Below are 22,261 nucleotides of genomic sequence, written 5' to 3'. Positions count from 1 at the left end.
TTACAGCCATCCTTTAGTGAAGAGCGGTGACACCTCCTGTTCTTCCTTGTCCGTTCTTCAACATGACTTTTATTGTGTTTCAGTATATCCAGACAGTTTATTTATTCCCAGTGACATGTTTTTAATCAACAACTAAACTGACACACACTCTTTTAGCTCGGATACATAATTTATTAGAATAAAACCAACATTTTAGAGCTTAAAGGGTGTGTGGCCTCACCTATTTATTTATGCAGGCTACATACAGAAATGTGATAACTTTTACTTTGCTTATCTTTTTAAACTAGTTACACAGCTCACTCTAATCTGGATAAACGACAGTATACCTAAATGTTAATATAAATGTACCAACAACTTTCCTATTACAATAACAAATTACTGTGGACTAAGTAAGCACCTCTAGCAAAAACAATCATTCACACCAACGAGATCACTCCTATCCTTTCTCTTAGCTAAATATGTCCCTTACTTTTTACACTCACATGCTCTGGACAACTTTCCCAACGCACAATCATAGCCACTAATATGATGTTATACCTGTCACAAATTTCCACAGATCTGGACTTAACGTCACTGAGTGGACTGAAATGAACCAGCAGTAGAGATACATTTAGGACAGGAAATTATGTTAGAAATGGAAACAACAAGGCTGGTGTATCCTGTGGATTTGAAGGACAGCTATACAATAGGGAGAAGTTGATAGAAATGTGGCTTCAGCATGTTTTTCGTGTACAGATGAAGAGATGAAGACCTGCAGGTGAGAAAGAATGTGTGTGCAACAGCGAGTGAAATAAAGAGCGTGTGTGTGTGTGTGTGTGTGTGTGTGTGTGTGTGTGTGTGTGTGTGTGTGTGTGTGTGTGTGTGTGTGTGTGTGTGTGTGAGACAGAGGTACCGAAAGAAAGACAGTGGAGTAGGTTTGTGAGAGAAAGTTAGGTGATGCATACTTCCCACTGGAAAGATAATCTTTATAATATCCTGTAGTCTGTGATGCTCTGCTATTTTCTTGTAGTCTGAGTGTGGTCCTGATTCAAGAACAGATAATCAGTGAAATTCCTCTTTATGCGCACAGTGAAACCCAAAATCATGTTGGATTTTCACGCTCCTGTAATCTGAGCACAGCTTAAAAAGTTGTCTTTATCAGGTTTGCGGATATGACTTCAGAGAAAACTCTTAGCTAGGAACTTTTAGTACCATTTAGGGGAATACGTTAAAGTTAGATACATTCATAAATATATTGTAGCTCCTGGTTTTATTTTTTTGATAAATCCGGTTGACGTTTGTACTGCAAAGTAGTTTTATTAAAAGAAAAGAAATAACATTGCCTTGCCTTATTTTCATTTTTGAATGAATTTAAACGTCCAATTTAGAAACATGGAAAATGAAAAGAATTTTTTAATCCTGCTGCATTTGAACATTGAAGTTGTTGTAAATCCTCTGTATGCACCTACCCAACTGCAAGACATCTCGTGTGATATTTCAAATAGTAACCTAAAGGGATCAACCCTTTATGAATTCTGATTCAATTTCTAAACCAATAAATCATAAACAAATGAAAATGTTTCATTTACAATATCCTTTAATTTGTTTCTTTTCATACAGATACAGTACCAGCATAAGTCATGGATATTATGATGGACCTACTTAAATTATACTTCCTGTATTTATGATATGTAATATGAGCAACTATTATATACACATGTATGCTCCTGGTACACGTTGTAGCTAAAATATGGCTTCCGTTTGTTGCTGCCACGATATATTGTTAAAGGGGTGATAGAATGATTATATAGGGTATTTCACACTGTTCCTTAAGGTCTCCCCTAATAGGGTATGTAACATTGGTTGGGCTGAAAATGGCCCGTGTGCTGTTCCAGGCTGCCTAATGCATCCCTGTGGAATGACTATTTCAAACGAGAGCTTTTCTTCCAAATATGGTATGCTCATGAATATTTAGATGAGCTGTGTGCTGATTGGTTGAGCGAAGCACATACACATATAGTGGAGACGAGACAGCAGGTCTCATATTTCAGACACTGCAATGTCATACATTGTTCTGCTATTTCTTTACTAAATTCACTTTTGAGACATTTTTATGCGAGAAATAAACTATGTAGAGGTCAAATATAGGCAGTTTTACAAAAATTGATGGCTAATTGCAAATTTTGTCCAACTGTGTGTCGGAGTTCAGTAGCTGCGCAGGCTAACGTGACTGCGGTCGGTGCTGCATGGGTTGCTGCCTCGCTGCCCGGCCTGTCCTTTCACAGACCCAGGGTACACTTCCGGCATAACTATAGTATATTTACACTTTAAATTTCATCACGGCATTTATATCACAGCTACCCTAAGGTGTTACAAAGCTAACGCTTTTTTCCGATTTCAATTTAATGCATTTTTGTGAATATGAGGGGTCTCGTTAGGATTAGCTGGTAGCTCTCATTGATAGAGCTCCATCCAGCTCACTGCAGGCTCTATCAATGAGACTCGTGGACAAGAGGCATTTATTTCCCCAATCGTTTGTTTAAATAACTCAACACACATATCCATTATAAGATTAACTGGAACCTGTGGTTTTTCGAAGTTATAATGCTCCACAAGAGATTGCGGGCGTAACAAGCTCGCTGATCGGGCTCTCACTCACACACACCGGCCATTTAGCAGGAAGAGAGGAGGGAGAGCTGCGAGCTGCAGGCCCTGGAGCTCTGTCAGAGCATCGGCATTTGGTAGTCCAGTAACCCAGAAACGGTGACTTTGTGCGGGTATGGAACGCCGCGGGCTGCCGGCCGTGACGGAGCTCCATCTAGCTCACAGCGAGCCGGGGTCTGTGAAGGAGGACAGGCCGGGCGGCGAGGCAGCAACCCAGGCAGCACCGGCCGCAGTCACGTTAGATTGCGCAGCTACTGAACTCCGACACACAGTTGGAGTTAATTTGCAATTAGCCATCAATTTTCGTAAAACAGCCCATATTTGACCTCTACATAGTTGATTTCTCGCATAAAAAAGTCTCAAAAGTGAATTTTGCCATCATCACCCCTTTAATGACAATCATAAACAAACAGTTACATGTGACAAAATGCAAACAGCTAACCACAAGCGACAAACTAACAAAACAAACAAGCGATTTGTAGCAGGATTTTGGAACATACTGAGCATATGGATAGAGAGCGGAGAAGTGTCAGGCTACTACTATGGTGTTGCCCTAACTGTAGTCTATATCCTTGACGTTCCACTTCCGGGATTGCTCCGTTGCCACCGGAAAATCCGCCAGATTTCACTTATTAAGGCCGGATATCCGTTGCCTTGGGCTTCCTTTGTGTTGGCATTTTAAACTCTGGTGGATTTATGAGGACTATGGTTAACCTTTTCTCAGATCTCTGCAGGGTAAATCCAGACAGCTAGCTAGACTATCTGTCCAATCTGAGTTTTCTGTTGTACGACTAAGACTTTTAAACGTACACGTTCCACCAAAACAAGTTCCTTCCGAGTCTATATTGCAGCCGCAGCTTTTCTCTGGTGCTTAGCACCGCCCAAGACGATTGTGATTGGTTTAAAGAAATGCCAATAAACCAGAGCACGTTTTCCTCCCATCCCCGAATGCTATGTGGAGTAGCCAGACTCTTCTCCAGCACGCTTTGGAGTAGCGTCTGGCAAAGCGAGACTACCCTAACTGTGACTAAAATCTGTAGAATTTGTTGTCATAAATTAAGTAGCTCTTAGTAGGGCTGAACGATTATTTGCAATTAAATCATGATATGTTAAAATTAGATTTTTTTAACTGCAAAGGCTAAGATTACACTCTGGTCACATGACACGCAGTCTGCAGAGGAAGAATCAATTTGCCACTCGACGCACAGCGTCAGGTAATGTGCAAAACCTGCCTTGCTAATGTTGCTACCTCATGGAGCAAGACTACAAACCTGTATCACCACTTTAAAAAAAGCCCAACACCGGTGTACCACCCGACAGGGATCACTGACCAAAATGATTGAAAGCGTAACTCCATATGAACGTACTTCAGAATGGAACATGGAAATTACTCAAGCAGTAACAGAGTTTATCGCGAAAGACGTGATGCACCTTAGTGCCGTGACCAAGCCTGCTTTGATAATTACACTGGAAAAGCGGAATATGCCTGCCGCAAATATTCTAGCTAGGTTGTCCTACCGGAGCTACATAGAAAAAGGTAAACAGAGAGTCGCAGTGGAGCTGAAAACAGGAGTTTTTACGCTGCTATAACTGACGTGGTCAAGCCGTAGCATCACTATGGCTGGCAGTGCCGTACTCATTGTGCCGATATACATATTTAAAGACTGTCCAGTAAAGTTCACAGACAATGTTTAAAAAGTGCATTTCTGCAATCTGCACTTTAGTTTGTGTGATTTTCTACTAACTTGCATATTAATGTTTACACCAGGCTTATTTGTCAGTGTTTTATGTTGTCATGGTAATTATTACATGTTTACAAGGCTGGACATTCAACAAATCAGTCACTGTGATTGAAGTACTTTATAAATAAATATGTCATTCATATAAATCCACGCATCACCTAATTTCATCATAACACTGGCTAGGAAATAACAGTTTATGTTTAATCTAATATTGTGTTGATCATACTATACAATGATGTATTATTTGTCTTTGTTGAATAATATAGCAGATAAAGAGCTTAAGAAATAATCACATTTCAAATCGCAATCGCGACAACAAATTGCAATTAAATTATTTTCCAAAATCATTCAGCCCTAGTTCTTAGGTATGCCTAGATTTAAAGTTCTGATAAGACCAGTTTGTTGTAGTTGTTATATAGTTTAGTTCTAACGTACAAATGTTTTCACAGTCCAATCCTTTGAGCAGTTCGTATCATTTGTATCTTTATATAAGAAGGATGTTATTTCCACAGGTCACAGTCACCTTTAATCTGAAGTTTAGCCCCTAGAGCTGCAAACTGTGTATTGGTTAATACACTATATAAGGCTCCTTGAAAGTAAAGTTTTATCAATGCTCCAGAAATACTACTTTATGTGTAAGCAGTCTTCATACAGCTTTGTAACTCGCATATATCATAGGGTTACAACCCAACTATAACTTCACACTGGGTCTATTCATCAGGTGCTGTGATGCCTAGTGTGATTTTCAGTGTCAGCACAATGTGTACAAAGCAGTAAATCAGATAGGCTTTATGTATGCATGTGCGTGCTTGTGTGTCTGAGAATAGTATATTCGTAGTGTGCCACCACTGACATTAAGTTGAAAGAGACAATGCAATTACAACTGATTAAACTTAGCCTTGTTGTTTCCTTCTCTGGTGGGTGTTAATGGTATTTGGTTTGTAAAAGGGTGCACTTCATAAACAATTCCTAAGTAAACAAATCAACTGTTAAGTAAGGCTGTGACGATAACCGCATCATACGATGACTGCAATAGAGTGCGGATCGGGCCGCATTTTTCTGTCCGAGCCCAGCCCGCGTCCGACAGAGCAGTAACCGAACCCGACCCGAGCCCGACACAGTTAAAATCAATTTTTTTTCTCATACTAATGACACATGTACGTTTGTCTGTGTGGAAAGCCCGCTTTTATTAAGCAACTGTAGGAAGGCATTCAGAAATGTCAACAGATGGGGACAATAAGCGCACGTTAATAAGCTGTTTAATCTAAAATGTTCAATGTGTTAACCTTTCCTGATTGCTTTGTTTCAGACCTTGGTCAGAAAGCCAGGGGAGACTCATACCTCCAGGGCCGACGTTATAAAATGAATAACGTCAGGGTTAAAATCCCGTTTCTGGTGAGCAAATGAATGAACTTGGCTTTCAGCCTGGGGTTTATTTCGGACACCGCACACACCATGTACAAAACTTAAACTTATTCCACCAACTCTGCTCCGGTCACATCTACACATCTGCTTCCTCTTTCTCTATCTCTCTTCTGCCCACTTTCCCCACACACACACACGCACGCACGCACTGAGTTCTCTTAAAAGGAGCCGCAGCACCATTTTACAACAAATGCCTTATCGCACTGATGTGACCAAGCCCGATCCGAACTCTGAACCCAGCCCGGCCCATCGGGCTCAGGTATCCATTCTCTAGACCGCAATACCGGCAGTGACGTGACGCAGTGAAAACTGCGTGTAAAATTTTAGCCTGTATGCAAATTTTGTAGCCAAAAAGAGAGCAGCTTATATTGGTAGAGGAGCAACAAGTAAGCGGACTGCCGAGTCGCTCTCTCTGCTCAGCTGCTAGGCCACTGTGCGGCGAAGCGTCTGCCCTCTGCATTGTCGACAAACTATTTATTTTTTTTTTTTTACTTTGACAATAGAGCTTTCTGAACTGTCTGTGGAATAGATCAACGGAGAGAAGGAAAAGCAGCGTGGCCGTAAATGACAGCAGGACTCATTAAAGACTCGAAAAAACGGAAACGGTGTGCTGCAATCTTTTCATACAGTCTATGGCTACAACATATGTTGTAAGGTTTGAGCCAATGTTTTTTCGGGGGTAACGCCATTCACTTTACTGGCAGTATTGACAACAGATGAAGCCACTGTGTCTTGAGAAGCTCAAGCTTGTTGTTTTATTGTTCACTATTAACTCACATTACATCATCTTTGCTATAAACGATGCATTAGTTTGGAAAAGTTGGCAATTTAGCGGCTGTCTCTCTAATTCTCGTGACGTTACTACTCCACTGCTCGTTTGGACGTTACTGCAAAACCTCACCTGTCTTTTTCCTCACAGCGGCACTCATACGCTACTCTCCCTTCCCGCTCGCTCTCCTTGTGCGACCACACGGGCGCTGAAGTTACTCACTTAAGGCACCCGCATACACTACTCTCGCCAGGGGGTTGTGGTTAACCACCATACCGCAGTGATACATTGCTTCTTCATCGCGGCAAGGTTATTATAGTTTTGCATTTTTCGTTAGTTTTTATTTTTATTTCATTTTGACTTTGTTTTCAAATTCAGTTTAGTTTTAATTAGTTTTTAAAGCGGGTTTGCTAGTTTAGTTTAGTTTTTATTTTTTGAAAATGCTGTTTTAGTTTAGTTTTTATTAGTTTTAGTCTTAGTTTTTTTTTTGTAATATGGGTTATTTGTCGGGGGATTCAAAAAGGTCAGAAAAAGTATTGTGTAATAATAACTCAAAAAAAACATCATACAATTTTAGAAATATGTATTCACAATGTATTCAACAATAACACCAGAAAATGTAGCCTACATATGGTCATAAACATGTAAACAGTCTACACAAGACGCCGCAGTAAGTGCAAAATGTGTAAGTGACGTGTTCCAGGAAAAAAAAATAAAAAAATAGCCAAAAGACTAAAGAAGACATACATGAACAGGTGTTTTCAACTTTGGTTCGAGTAAAGTGGCGAACTTTTTGAAGTCAATCGACTCACACAGTTGCGTAGACATCCCAGTATCAATACACATATTAACCCACGCTTCCTCCCGCTTTTGGTGTTCCTGCGTATTTACTAAGCAGCAGCTATCGGGTCGCCGGTGAAAGCTCGCCTGTAGTGTTCTCTGTCCTGCGGTTGTCTCTGTCATGCTGCCTGGCCCTGTATCCATACATCCATGCCCTGTACAGTGGTTAGCTTCTGTTTCAGGGAAAGGGGGCTTTGCGTTCTCCTTAAGGTAAGCTAGGTTAGCCTCCTAGCTTGTGTGCGATTCTCAAATGTACTTTCAAATTTGTGGAATTTTTCCCTGTAACAAATGACCACATATTTTACCACCTTCCACTGCAAGGCACTTTATCTGACACAGTCATAATCAAATAGGACTGCCGCTTTCTTACGACTTTCGGTACCGCCATGATACCAGGCGAGAGGCACAGAGCCACGGACATGTTGTGTTCAATTTGACGTGGAATGTCGGAATTTCTGGGTTCCCAGTCGGAAACTATAAATGTCTACGGGAAATGTCATGGTCGGAGAGATATAACGTTATTTGCTCTATGAAAGATCGACAAAGACGAAAACTAAGGAAATTTACTCGATTATTTTATTTTAGTTAGTTTTGCAAACAGACATTACAGTTTTAGTTTAGTTATCGTGTTTTTGTAATGCCTCGTTTTTATTTTTATTTCAGTTAACGAAAATGTTTTTTCGCACCTAGTTTCCGTTATTTTGTTCGTTTTCGTTAACGATTATAACCGTCGTTATTTTATATGTTATATTATAACTATACCGTCACAGCCCTACTGGTAAGGGCCACATGAAGTAGTGGATGTGTATGTTTGGTATATAATATACAGTAGTTTGGAACACACTGTTGAATACATTTTACTTTATTGAGCTTGTGTAAGACCCTGTTTATACTGGACAGCCGGCATCGCCATTCACAGCTGTGTCTATCATATGTCTTCCACTGACCACTCATTACTGCCTACGTCACTTCTGCTAGAAGATCATAAGGCACCTTGCACAATTATTACGTCCACTCCCTCACAAGTCACGTTAGCATTGTGTCGGTACAGCTGGAGATACTGTGTCAGCAGAATCAAACATCTCCTTTCATACAACATCACTGTGTGCATTTGGTAATGTATATGATATATGGCTGACTTTTTGAGTTGAACATACAGTAAATCTGTGCTGGGAGTTTTATAGTGCAGCCAATTACAATACTCAGCATTCCAATAGACAGTCGGTTCTGCAGACACTACAAACATATAAAACGTGTGTTAACATATGGAGATACACAGTGAGGGAAATAATATTCTCATACTGCAGGGCTCAGTTGTTTCAGTCAACGTTTATTCATGCACCATTGAGTGAAATTAGCCTACTTTAGGCCATAGCAACACAGTCAATTCACTGAGAGCTGCTTCCAGAGAAGCCAATAGAATGTATTGTATTACATGCTGGCAATGATGAGGGGAGCAGTCCAAAGGGATCATACAGACTGAAATGCTGCATACCTTAGAGGGTTGTACTGGAATTTGCAGTATAATATGAGCAAGCAGAAAAATAACAGCCCCACTCTGTGGAGTGGAACCGGAGGATTCAGAGATCAAATAGATAAGCCACTTCAGACCTTTCCATTTCAGCGCATGATAGAGCTCACATTTCTAAATTCCTGCTTGGCACATCACCCCTTCCCTATTTGATCCCTGCTACTGATGCTTAGACTACAAGGCCTGACTGTGTAGAAGATTGTGATCCAAACTGAAGCTTAATTAAATTCTTAATTATTCAATTGACCCAGCAGCTGGTGATCAGTGGAAATGAAGCATGAAGAGGGTGTTGTATTAAAACCCGTAATGTTAAATTATATAAGCAATGTCAACTCAAATGTACATTAGTCGGCTTCTGCATGATGCTAATTAGAACAGGAACTAAGTACACATCTTATTAAATATCACAGTTAGCGCCGGCCTCTCTCGCTCATACGGTGAGTAAACTCCAGTGCTTATGTCACTAAATAAATAGATGAACTAAAGACTGATAATGAAATTACAGGCAGGACTATTTCTGGCTGGGATCCAGGATAAACTGAGGAAAATTAATCCATCAGCCTTTCATAGAGGCTCTCCCACACAATTCACCCTTTGTTCGGAGCATCACTAACTGCTCACGGCACCTGTGCTACACCACCACTGAGAGTTTGGCATGCAAGGAGTAAACGCTTAAGTAGATATTTAGTTTACTCTTTAAGGTCTTCATCATGCATCATACTATCTCCCGGTGTCCCAGTGTAGTGGCCCCGTTTGTCAACACGTTTTGCAGAAAACTGAGCTGTAGGGAAAAAAATGAAACCCAAGTCGTATATTTACAGTAAAGACGCTGTTTTGATTTTGCACTATCATGTCATAGCAGAGCTAATGCGCAAAACAGCATGTGAGGCCAAGAGCATTCTTCGGCTGTCAAATTAAAACTTTTATCTCTTAATTCTTCCACAACTTAAACCGTTAAGAGTCTAAATGCAGTACCGTCACCCCATTCCCAGCGTAGTTTATTTCATGATTTCTCCTCTGTCTCCTCTCTCCTCGCCAGATTTACAACACTTCTCACTTTTGTACTGAGCTTTTGAGGGCTTTTGATATTAGAAAACCATCCGCCTACTCATTTTTGTAAACAAACTTAAAATATTGCTCTTCCAGATTTTCTTGCTATGTGTTTCCAAGTGAAAAATTGATTTCCAGAGGAGTTTAATTCCTGCAGTAATATTCCCCCTGCTTATACCCCTTTCACACTTCGCTCAAACAGGGTTGTACCCAGGTCAACTGTGTGTGTGAATGGGGTAACCCTCCTCGATCTACTCGGCTTCACGACCCGGGTGGGTTTGATCAGGGTAGACTAGAGTCCATTTCAATGTGAATTGCGCACAACCTGGGCCGGCAACAGCCGGGGCGGGAAAAATGATGTGATTGGTTGGAAGTTAAAGTGGGGCAGTCGTCACAGGTCGCCACCTATGTTCGCCGCACACTTTGAAAAAACAACAACATAAATGTTTCCTCACTGATTTACGCTGAGTTTTCACCGTAATGTGTATAAAACTAGTATGTTCACAGGCAGCTTCAACAACCGCAGAGCGAAGCGGTTCAATTCATTTCCCTTCAGTCCGCTGGCAGCGGGTGCCCGGGTGTTCGCTAGTCTGCCTTTTGCAGAGCAGTAGCGGGGTTTTACATGCAAAACTGCCTGTAGAAACCCAGCGTAAGAACGTTAAACGTATGAAAATAAGTTTTGTTTAATTTTCTCTGCACCGCCGCTCTTACTCACTCTCTCTCGCTGGAGACACCTGTCTCCAGCCTGTCGTTCAGAACGGCTGCTGTGATAGCGTGAATATGCTATTTTGCTAATGCTAGAAATTTGTCGTGAAGCCATCAGCAAAGCTCAACTTTACTTTAAATGAAATCAAACAAAGAGAAATGTTCTCTCCTCGTCTTAAAATAGTCAAAAATCGATACTAGAGTAACCTACTTCCTTTTCCAGCTGCTGCAATAAATACGCAGAGGAAATCAATCTGGATAAAATCATCCGATAGTGTTTGATAGTTAGTGTGTGATAGTTATTTATTTGTGCTTTATAATGTAATCACTGTGAAACAATCATAAAATAAGCTTTATTTATCTCTCCCTACTGTACAATGTCAGATTCAAGTAGCTACAAAACATTAGTTCTGCTGGTATACAGATGGACTGGAGTATGATGTTAGCTGTTCACGGAATATGACGTGAAAGCCCCGCCCATTTCTAGCACTTAAGGTAATTGTTATGCATTGCTCCCTGGTTGACCCAGGTGAGCTCTGAATTGTCATGATCAGGGATACACCCATGTAGAATGGCTTGGTTTGAATTTCCAAAAGGAGGGTTAAACCCTGATCAGACAACCCTAGCCCAACCCTGGTAGGTGGTGTGAAAAAGGTATTAGTGACATGAGGGTTTGCCAAGTGATAGTCTCACAGGGGACTAAAGCGTTGATAAAGGCCAGATGTTTCCTTTGAACACACATCTGCAAAGCATGGGGAGGATCCCTCTGGAATCGTGCTACTCGTTATCCTGTCTTGATTGGACACGACTCGGACACAGAAGCCTAATAAGTTGCACATTTTACTTGTATCATTAGCCGTAATTACCTTCCCACCAACCTTTTGAGAAGACATGAACAGATTGCAGTTAGGGCTGGGCGATATGGAGAAAATCAAATATCACGATATTTTTGACCAAACACCTCGATGTCGATATTGCAACGATATTGTAAGGTTGACAATTGGTTCTTTCACAAAATATCTTCCACATTTAGATTTTAGATAAATAACCATCATAATGTGGATATAATGACTAAGTGGTTAAAGGCAAATAATAGAACAGCTAGAACAGTCTGGTAAGTTCAGAAAATGACACCACTTTACTGTAATGCAGCCTTTGAAACCAGGAAAAGACTAAACTTACCATGTAACGATATTACAATTCTTCAAAATCTAAGACGATATCTAGTCTCATATCACGATATCGATATAATATTGAAATATTGCCCAGCCCTAATTGCAGGTGATACATTTACAAAGCACTATGTCCTTTCTTGGCCTTCTGAACTCCAACTCATCAAGGGATTTCCACTCACTTTGATGTGTTTTCAGTGAAACACTTGTAATTATCTATATTGAAAGCCATTTTGATCATCTAAATCTTTGATATAGTAGACGTCCATGCCAGTAGTAACAATCAGTACGTTTACATGCACACCAATATTCCACTATTATTCCGAATATATCAATATTCAGAATTTGATACAGGTAGTGTAAGCAGCATATTCCTGTTGGATATTCTGAATAAGGCCTTTTTCCGAATATAGCATTTTCTGATTAAGACATATATTCTGGTATAATTCGATGTATACAGCGCATTCAGAATATGCATCTCAATCGGGTTTTTAAGGCCTCTTGCCTGTTTACGGCTTATGGTTAAGTTTGCAAGGCTGCAGACCCGATAATGAGAAACACAGCTACTTTTAACATTATCAGAGACTTGGACATCAACAGATTTTTGGATATGCGCACATATTGCTATGTTGACCTTTTCAAGAAGCTGGTTGAAGGAATGAAAGAGGGACGCTGTGTTCGCACGGTCCAACAAGTCCGCCACAGCTGTCAAACTTAGCAAAAATCGTATTTTGCACGGCCACTGTAAATGTAGTCAATGATAGAAAGCAAAAGACATTTTCACTGCACTGAAAGCAACACTATCTGATACAATGCCTTTAAAAATGTATATCATTCAATTAATATGTAAAAGCATTAGCTTAATTCTAATTCCTTTTAAAAAGGAGCCTGCAATATATTTAATCTTTTTGTTTTTTATTTGAAAAAGGTCAGTCTGCAATCTGCTTTTATAAATAACCTGCATTTTGGCTATTGATATTTAGAACAGACACTTCCAGTATTTTGCAAAAGGTAGCCAACCTGCGTGCTACTTGGAACCTTGGGTGTCCAGCCCCTTGCTGAGTGAGAACAGATGGAACCAAATCAAAAACGGTGGGAAATGAAGGAAATAGATTTGAGTCGTATACGCTGACAGGACTGGGCCTGGGCCAGACAACCTACAATGTAGCAGGAGCCATGCTCAACATGTGTGCTGCTATTTCAGTGTGTTCCAGAAGGGCGCATATGTCATGACCCACATGGCCCAATATCCCGCAAACAGACTGGGATCTCAGAGACCTGGGGCCGTGTGACGGGAGACCTGAGAGCGATTAAGTGCCAGCAACTCCTTGGCAATTCCCTGCTTTCCTGACAAAGCAAAGCTTTAAAGATTATATGAAATCTCAAAGAAATTCATAAGACGTATCTGAGACATTCCTGTACTTCTCTCTTATTGTATTTGATTATCTCAGAATGCAAAAGTTAGGTGAAAAACAAGGTGTCTAATCAAACCGTAGGTAATTGTAATACGAATAATTGGTGTTTACTGAACATCCTCAAATTGTTTAAAAATTTGTGAAATGCTGGTGAATGCTAACAGTTATGCGTAACAGTATTGATGTAATCATGTAATACTTAAAACTTAATTGGTAAAAAGAGAACCGTGACATTTCATTCACAAAAGGTTGAATGAGTAAGCTAACAGATGGAGTTACACCCCCTCCCAAGTATTAGAGCTCCAATGATTGGACTGATTAATCAATGTGTGTTTTTATGTCATATATGATAGTAAACTAAATATGTTTGGGGCTTAATGCTAGCAGCTCAAGGGTACATTGACCGCTACTAGCATAACACACTTGAATCTCTTACCGACCTGTTGGAACAAGTTGCATTGTAGGTAATGTAGGCTCCAGGCTTTGACAACAAAGAATAATGTGTGGAATACAAAATATTATCTATCTGGTTCTGTTACATCCTTCTTTCTTTTTTTTAAAGATTTTTTGGGGCTTTTCCGCCTTTAACTGATAGGACAGCTAGGTGAGAAAGGGGAAAGAGAGGGGGAAGACATGCAGGAAATCGTCACAGGTTGGACTCAAACTCTGGACCTCTGCATCGAGGCATAAACCTCTAAGTATATGTGCGCTTGCTCTACCCACTGAGCCAACCCAGCCATGACATCCTTCTTTTCTACACGTGTTAAAATCATATACGACTGCAATGCTAAATTGGTAGAGTACTCTTAACAAGAAGGGAATGTCATAAATGAGAATCAGAGTACATCCCTCAGCTGAGTCACCATTTGAGCTTGAAACTAAAAGGACTATTGATAATACAGGACTACAGGCATCAGCTTGACCCTTATAACTGGAGGCCCACTCCTTCTCCTAAAGGCTTTTAGTTTGGTTAAGTGAGCTGGGCTGTGGGGCAGATGGTTGTAGGTAAGTGGGGGACAGACAGGAAAGAAAGCTGTGAATTCAGTGACCTCTCTGTCTCTCTCTAACAGTTGATTTGAGAGGGATCTAAGATTTCCCTTAGAGCCATACCTTGGTCTCAGAGTGACACATTTACTGCCTGCCAACTCAGAAAGAAGGCTGGGTGAGAAATAGTTTGCGGCTCCCCACACACACACACACACACACACACACACACACACACACACACACACAGATAAGTTACAGTACATACATCATATACAAATTGAAAAGGCAAAAAAACACCCTAAAAACCATGATGATAATGATCATGATATATATTTCAATGATCATGATATATATTTCTGCTACAAATTATTTGATTAGTGTTCAAGAAAGGTTACAGGTAATCAGTGTGCATCACCACACTTTAAGTTAGGCTCAAAGTGCAATGCAGTTGGAATTAAATAATGATGTGTTCTAGGTTCAGGGATTAATAGAGGAGAGCTGGGAGTTCTGTGCGATTGGAGAAGTTGACTGCAGGCACAGGACGGGGATTAGACAGGGATTAGACAGGGCTTTGCATCTCCCGACCATACACTTGTAACTTTAGGCATGGCTCTTTTTTTAAATTTCCATCTAGGAGACTGGACACATAAATAAGTACATTAGACCTTCATCAATTATCACTGGTCTTCCGAGCCAAAGCCTAGGTGAAAGCAGAATCCTATTAATAATAAAACAAAGAGTGACTCTTCTGCTTCTAAATCTCATTAAATATGATCATATGTCTTTGGCTCTCAACACTGTGCGCATTAAAATAAATCCCTCATGGTGCTATATTCTAAATATTATCGATATTTCTCCCAGGAGGGGTAAGATTTACCCTGATAATAAAACATCACGCCTCAACACAAATAATGCCTCCTTAAGTTAAAATTATGATCCAGCTCTATTGCTTTAGTCTCATCAAGATGCAGGTATGGTATTGTACTGCTAGTAAGTATGGGTGTGTATGTGTGTACTGTATGAACAGGCTCATTTGCACACATGCATTAGTTTCAAGGGAGTTATGGTTCTACCCTGAAAAGAGGCTGTATAATAACAGCATGGGAGTTGTATTTATCACAACGTAACTATTCCTCCCTGACACTAGAGCAGACTGTATCCCTCCACGCCATCTGCACAACAGGGAGCACCATGCACTGGGTGACTATAAAATCCAACATCCATCTGAGCATGTAATATAATACAATTGTAACGATAACCTATGTTGGCCAGCTCATACACAAGCCTACTGCACACAGACACTTACCACACCTCTCTAAAAAGAAGCTTGGAAAATATGATATACACTTCATCAAGCCATTATCCTTGACCACACAGAAAGATGTAGATCTATGTTTCATGTTAAAGGGGACATCAGTAGGTTCACACAAGAAGGCTACAGGCTCTAATGGTGCTGTAGTTGCAATTTACATCTCAGCTTTCGTATTCCAGTGTGAACTTTTTACATCATGGTACTAAAAAGCCTGCCTTCTGTGGCCTGCATCTAAAGATATACCTACGGAACTATTTGTGAATGTGATACTGAGTAGCAAGTATTTACTTTGACCACGCTATCTGCACACTTTAATCTCAAGGAAAAAGGTATTCCTTTTGTTACACACCATCACAGACGCTTTTTTTTTTTTTTTTTTCAAATTGATCACAGTAAAGTGGGTTGGAAAGCTAAAGCTCATTCAGAGAAAGTGTAAATGCTTGGCTGATCATCCTGGATGTTTCTGGGTTTTTTTTTTTTTTGGTTTTTTTTTAACTCTCTGAAAGTGCTGCAATTTCTTTTACCTACCAGCAACTCTCTTTCATGCAGAACCAATGTGTGCAGATTGCCAAGTTATCTTATGTATTCATAGTCAGTCCCTTAGCAAATGGTTGTCATGGAAATGCTTTTCTAGACCATGAACTGTACCGATTAACTGTACATTGACCTTCAAAACAGAAATGACAATCACATTGTGAAAGGGGAACTGTTGAATGAACAACAATCCCTTTTCAAAAAAGTGTAGTCATCTCAGTAAAGTTCCTAGAAAAGCCAAACTGATGTCTATCTGTAAGACCCTCACATACGTGTCTGTCATCTTGAAAATGGCTGGAGAGTATGAAAGAAATAAAGGATGACAAGGTTAACTGAGGCTTTTTCACACCAACATGTAGTTGCAGCACATTTTTTGGACAAAAAAACCATAGTGTCTGGCATTGCAAAATCAAAGACAAAAGCACAAAAGCTGCCTGAGGGAGTCTTGTTATGAGCTCCCTGAGAAATGTATTTGATACTTTATGACGCTCTTTTATGGCATCCCCACTGGCAAAAAAACACAAATATGGCACACTTGCTTACAGCGGTCATCTAAAGAAAAAAACAAATTAGGAATGCAGAATTAATTAATTAAGTGAATTATGACTGTACTCATTAAAGAATCTTACTTGTGAAAAGGCACAGACACTTCAGAAATAGAATTACACATTCAGTCATAACTGAATCTCTACCCAGTACATTAACTCTAAGATTTGCAACACTATTCTACACATCTTGTGTGGGAACTGGGGAAACCTCCTGTTGTGCATAGTAACTAATGACTTTTACGTTTCATGCAGAGAAAACAATGACTTTTTGAATAAATGAAAGAACTGGTAATTCAGCATGAGCCAGTGGCCATCTAAGGAAAGCCACCAAAGCAACAGAGGAGATGTACACACTACACCGTTTGACTGACAACTGATCTCCGCAGAGTGCAAAAATCACTGCTTATCACCAAACACATTTCTTAAAAGTATTGCAGATGTCAAGTTCCACAATACTCTTAAATTGATGAGGCAACATGTTGGCAACTTTGGCCACTTGAGGTTTGACAGTCCATACAAGCACACTTGGTAAGAGCAGAGAATTAGTTGACCTCAAATATAGTAAAACTGGTCAGATTATGAGGGAATGTGTAAAAAAAATCTACTGTATATAAATAGACCTAAATTAAACATGGAGAGTATACAACCAAATCATGATATCCATGACAAAGCATTAGTAGAAAAAGCAATAATCATTTTTGCGTTTTCAGGGCGATTCTCTCTATTCAATGTCTGGGCTAAAACCTAGAAGCAACTTATTAGGAGACAATTTGCATTGGGGAATGAGGAGCTATAGGGGCAGCCATCTCTGCCTGCTCTCTTAATTTGTCTCACCGTCATTTCATCTCTCAATCACTGAAATGCCACAGAAATTAAAGGCAGGCCATGGACCCTGCTGGGAGAGCAAACAGTGATGTTATCAGTATTGACATTGGTCTAAAAGGATCAGTTACCCTTCTCTTTACCCTGCAGGCCTGACAACTCCCTATTCATACAAAAACAGTCTGCAAATGCTGCTCTCCCCTGGTGCGCCTACTCTCTGGTGATCGCTAAGAAAAACACAAGGAGCACTACTGCCTAATGCCCCATAAAATTCTGACATCACCTTTCCACAGGAGAGGAGGACACACTCGATTTGATGGGCTAATTGTGTGTGGCATAATTAATCAATGTCTCCTGAACGACAAATTCCCACATGCACACTCCCAATGTTGCGTGAATGCCGATGAAAGCACAGGGGGTAATTGAATTTACATTTATTTATTCTCCTTCATCAAGTGATTTAGTCGTTACTGGCAGATATCTGTCACTATTCCTCACAAGGAGACTGACGCCATTACAACTGTGCAAGATGGACTAAGTTTACCTTCTGCAGGGCAAAACGTATGAAAACATAAACACTGCAAGACTACAGAGAAAAATGTATAAATTGTAATAAATAAGGTGTCATTTTTGTTATTCATGTTGTTTTACACAAGGATTTGTCATGCTACAATCAAAAATATGACTACAAATACAAGGAGTCATACATTTGTGATCTACGTAATATTTACTCATTTTTAATCTTAAATCTTTATTGTATTTCTAATAACTTCAAAAGGTTAATCCACATGTACTATTGTGGTATATGTTGTATGTATCTATGAGTAAAATCTAACAGCTTCAGTGGACACAAAAGAGGTTAAAGGAAACCCCTACAAGACAAGCAAATATTTGCCTTTTTTACGCAAATGTTTTTGCTTTCTTTGTATCTTACATGCGCATGTGATACAGTCCTGCCACTGGTTGCAAGCTTTATGCTGATTGGTGGTTGGCGGCAAACAACAAGCAAAGAAACGTAGCTATGCACCAACAAAAGGCAAGAAGAAGAAGACTTCAAGCTTGTTAACATGGATGTAAATGATGCATGATTTCAATTTTATTTATTTTTTTTAAATCAGCTTTTCAACTATTTTACTGTATGAGGAAGGAGATGCATTCAACACGTTTGTTATACCTCAAAGATACACACAATGCGTTTTGGTGACATAACTTTTGTTAAAAACTTTTGTTAAAAACTCCACTGAAACATTTAGGTTCAGCTATGATCACATTAACAGAGTCCACCAATTGAATTCTGCAGTGAATTGGATTTCCATTGCTCAGCTAAATCAATTTTAAACAGTTCTTCACTTAGTTGTCTCCTGCATTATGGGAAAAAAAAGAAATCACTGTCTACAGTTAGTACTGTGTACCATTACTAGCAGGCTGTAGCCGATATCTTGAGAAAGCTGCAAAACAACATTTGAATAAATCTCAAAGAGAAGATGGGTCGATGGTTGTCGGGGGTGCAGTGAGACTATATTGTTGATGCTGAACTTCACGGTGGTAAGCGACAAATTACTGTATACTGGTTGGGCTGATGAGTTGTCTTTTTTGTCATTAAAATGTCATTGATTGGCAGAAATGGCTGCAAGTCCCCTAAATGAAGAGTGACATAAGTGATTTAATGTGGCAGAAGACGATTCATTTCACGCTGCCTCTTTAAGGTCCTCATGATATCTCCACTTATCGAGAAAGTCACGTCAGATAAGATGCATACTGTAGAGACAAATTAAGAAGAAGTTACATAAATCACACCCCAAGTATTAGTATTTAAGGTATAACATAATTTACATTTCCAGTTTTTTGCACAGTTAAAACTCCTCTGGGTCAATCCCAGTATTGTGATAATTGATAATTTCCTGAAGCAGTCGCAGGGGATACATTTCAGCTGTAGGGAGTGCAAGCTGCAGATCAACAGCACCCTGATGACACAACTGATAATATTGTTCTGACCCTAAAGTGGTTGTGTGAGGAAAAAAAATAGCTAGGGTACGGGTAGAGAGAAGGGTTTAAATGCTTTTTTCCACCATGAAATGATTAAAAAAATAACAGATTATAGCTGCAAGGATCTTTGGGCTACCGTCCAGCAATTTAAACATGGGAGAGGAAAAGGTGATTCAAAAGTTATAACAGAAAGAAAGCACAATTTAGAATTGGAAGAGGCAGAACCATTCTACAAGGTTTGTATTTTTATTTATGGAAAAGAAAATGTTCTGTCAAAAGACATTAACCCTCTTAGGGTATTTTCAGACACTCAAATAATTTTGGCATGCTCTGAAGAACGATGACCTTTAGCACATTTCATTATTGTATTTTTTTTTTTTAATAACAAGCTGTAAAAAGTAGTTCCAATCACATAAAAGTAACAACAACAATCCAGTGTTTTGTACTATTAATTTGCAATCTAAAAATCTATGTTGTTGATGTTGGTGCCATGGTAACTGAGGTTTAGTACAATTTAAATATCTTGGACCAGCATGTATGCACTGTATGTAAAAACTCTGCCAGTTAACATTAAAAGGATAGAAAACATGAAAAGGTGCTCTATGGAGTTTTCTTGGAAACAAACATGTATTAAACACATTCCCTTTCTCATAAAACATTTGCAAATACTTATATTTAGAATCTATCATTGTTTACATCTATGTTTACTAGCTTGTAGTCTTCTTCCACGACTTCAATCATGGGCGTAAATCTGATCTAACAGTAGGGGGGGACAATAAACATAAAATTTCTGAAGAGCAATTTTTGAAAGGGACACAAATAATACAGCCACAATTATACTCGTAGAGGACATGTGTACACAGAGGAAAGCCTTAATACTATCATTAGTGTAGCATGGACCCTCTTTTCAGTGTTTCTCTTGATTCAATAAAAAAGCTGACTAAATTGACCAAAATATTCTACTTTAAAACCATGTATTTATTTTTAAGTTGTTTATAACCAAGCCACAAAAATACCTTAAACATAATGACCCATTTTGAAAAAGTGTTCCCATATAAAAGAAATACAATGCTTTTGTACACTTGTTAAGTTAGCTGATCATAATGTAAATTAGTGAGCCACTAGTAAAGCTCATCTGCTCACCCTGACAGCCACACACCTCTGGTCTCCCTATTCCTCAGTTCTTTCTGTCTCCTTTGTCTGTGACATAGTGACGTTAGTATTTCCATAAGCACCCATTCTTATAAAGATGTTACCAAACTGTCTTTATATCAGGACTTATTGTACTTACTTGGCGTTTTGGTGTAAGCCTACTGAAAAAGGATCTTATGTCTGTTTTTCTTTTCTCTGTCATTTTTAACAACAACACAAATCTTTAACGGCAGATGTCTAAATATGAGTTAGGTTCATAGGTTCACCACGCAGTCATATTATAATTATGAAATGATCTTGCGTCCTCCACATAAATATTAGATTTCTTCTGGGACAGAGGATATATATTTGAATGATCAGCCACTTAATTTCATATTGAGCAAAACACAACTGTAGATCTTCAATATTAACCCTAATATCAGTTCACACACATATAACGTTAGGTTTATCGCCGTGGTAACGTTAGTTGTAGTGGGTGCATTTCTATCCAACAAGCTATAAGCTAGGTAACGTTACATTATATTACATTAACATAGCAAACCTTTTGTCATAACTAATTCATTAATTACTCAGCATCATTTATATTTGAGAAAAGAACAACTTCATCCGATGTTTAATGTGAATAAAACAGCTTTGAACCGCCTTCTTATTACATTCCTGTCACTACCGATGTGACTGAGTCTAGTGCAGATCCGATTCCTAACGTACAGCAGGCAGTGGACCAAACCACTGTGAGGCAAGGGAGGGGGGACTCAAAATGTTTCTAAACTTAAAAAGCATTTTTTGGGGTTTGTATTGTTTTACTGCTTACACAGCTATTTTAAGTATACATCATTATGTTATTTACAATACACAGCATTGTTTTAATGATATTTCTATGTTTTGCGTGCCTGAAGTACTGAAAATAATACACTCCGTTTTATCTTCATTCAAAATAAGAAAGTTTTCTGAAAGCCACAGCTTAATATCAGTGATGCAACTAAGCAGGGAGTTTAGTGCGACACTGTCATTTGCTTTAATAGGCAAATAGATTTGCAAATCATCTGCGTAACAATGAAATAACAGTTTATGCTTTCCTATAATAGCCCCTAAAGGCAGCATATATAAAGAGAACAGAATGGGGCCAAGAATTGAGCCCTGGGGAACCCCACAAGAGAGAGGAGCAGCTGACGAGAAGAGGTCACCAATCATGATAGAAAAGCTCCTATTAGCCAAATAGGAGCTAAACCATAGAGCATAGAGCCTTAAAGCACTACGTCAGGAGTAAGTGGCTTATTTTTGGAAAATGGATTTACCGTTTGATTCATCGTCAGTTGAACAGAAAAAAAGCCAAACAATGCCTCTACTTCCTGTCTTTTTTTTATTCATGCACTGCAGGCAGTGCTTTGCTTTACATCTGTTATTGTGCCAACTATGTGCTAGTGGCTGGCAGTCTGTGATCTAGGAAGCAACATCTCACATTATTTCTGTGTAGAGATTACTGACCAGCGAGAGAGAAATTAAGAGATGCTGTTCGACGTCCTCTCAAAGCATATGAAATGCAGCACCGTTTGTAGCTGGGTGTCTGACTTTGGGAGGACGGATCTCTTTGATGGTTGCAAAGATCAAAGGCAGGAGATTTGCTACTA

At 39.4% G+C, this 22,261-nt stretch overlaps 1 long non-coding RNA gene across 4 annotated transcripts in view; it reads right to left on the bottom strand.

The window, feature by feature from the left end:
- LOC116037564 overlaps positions 1–22,261 on the bottom strand; it is a 102,653-nt gene that overhangs the window by 40,871 nt on the left and 39,521 nt on the right. The gene's annotated exons all lie outside the window — the stretch shown is intronic.

Source organism: Sander lucioperca, chromosome 3 (assembly GCF_008315115.2).
Source record: "Sander lucioperca isolate FBNREF2018 chromosome 3, SLUC_FBN_1.2, whole genome shotgun sequence".
In the NCBI taxonomy this organism is placed as follows: domain Eukaryota; kingdom Metazoa; phylum Chordata; class Actinopteri; order Perciformes; family Percidae; genus Sander; species Sander lucioperca.
The sequence above is the reverse complement of the archived record's forward strand: the minus strand, read 5'-3'. Positions and strand labels throughout refer to the sequence as shown.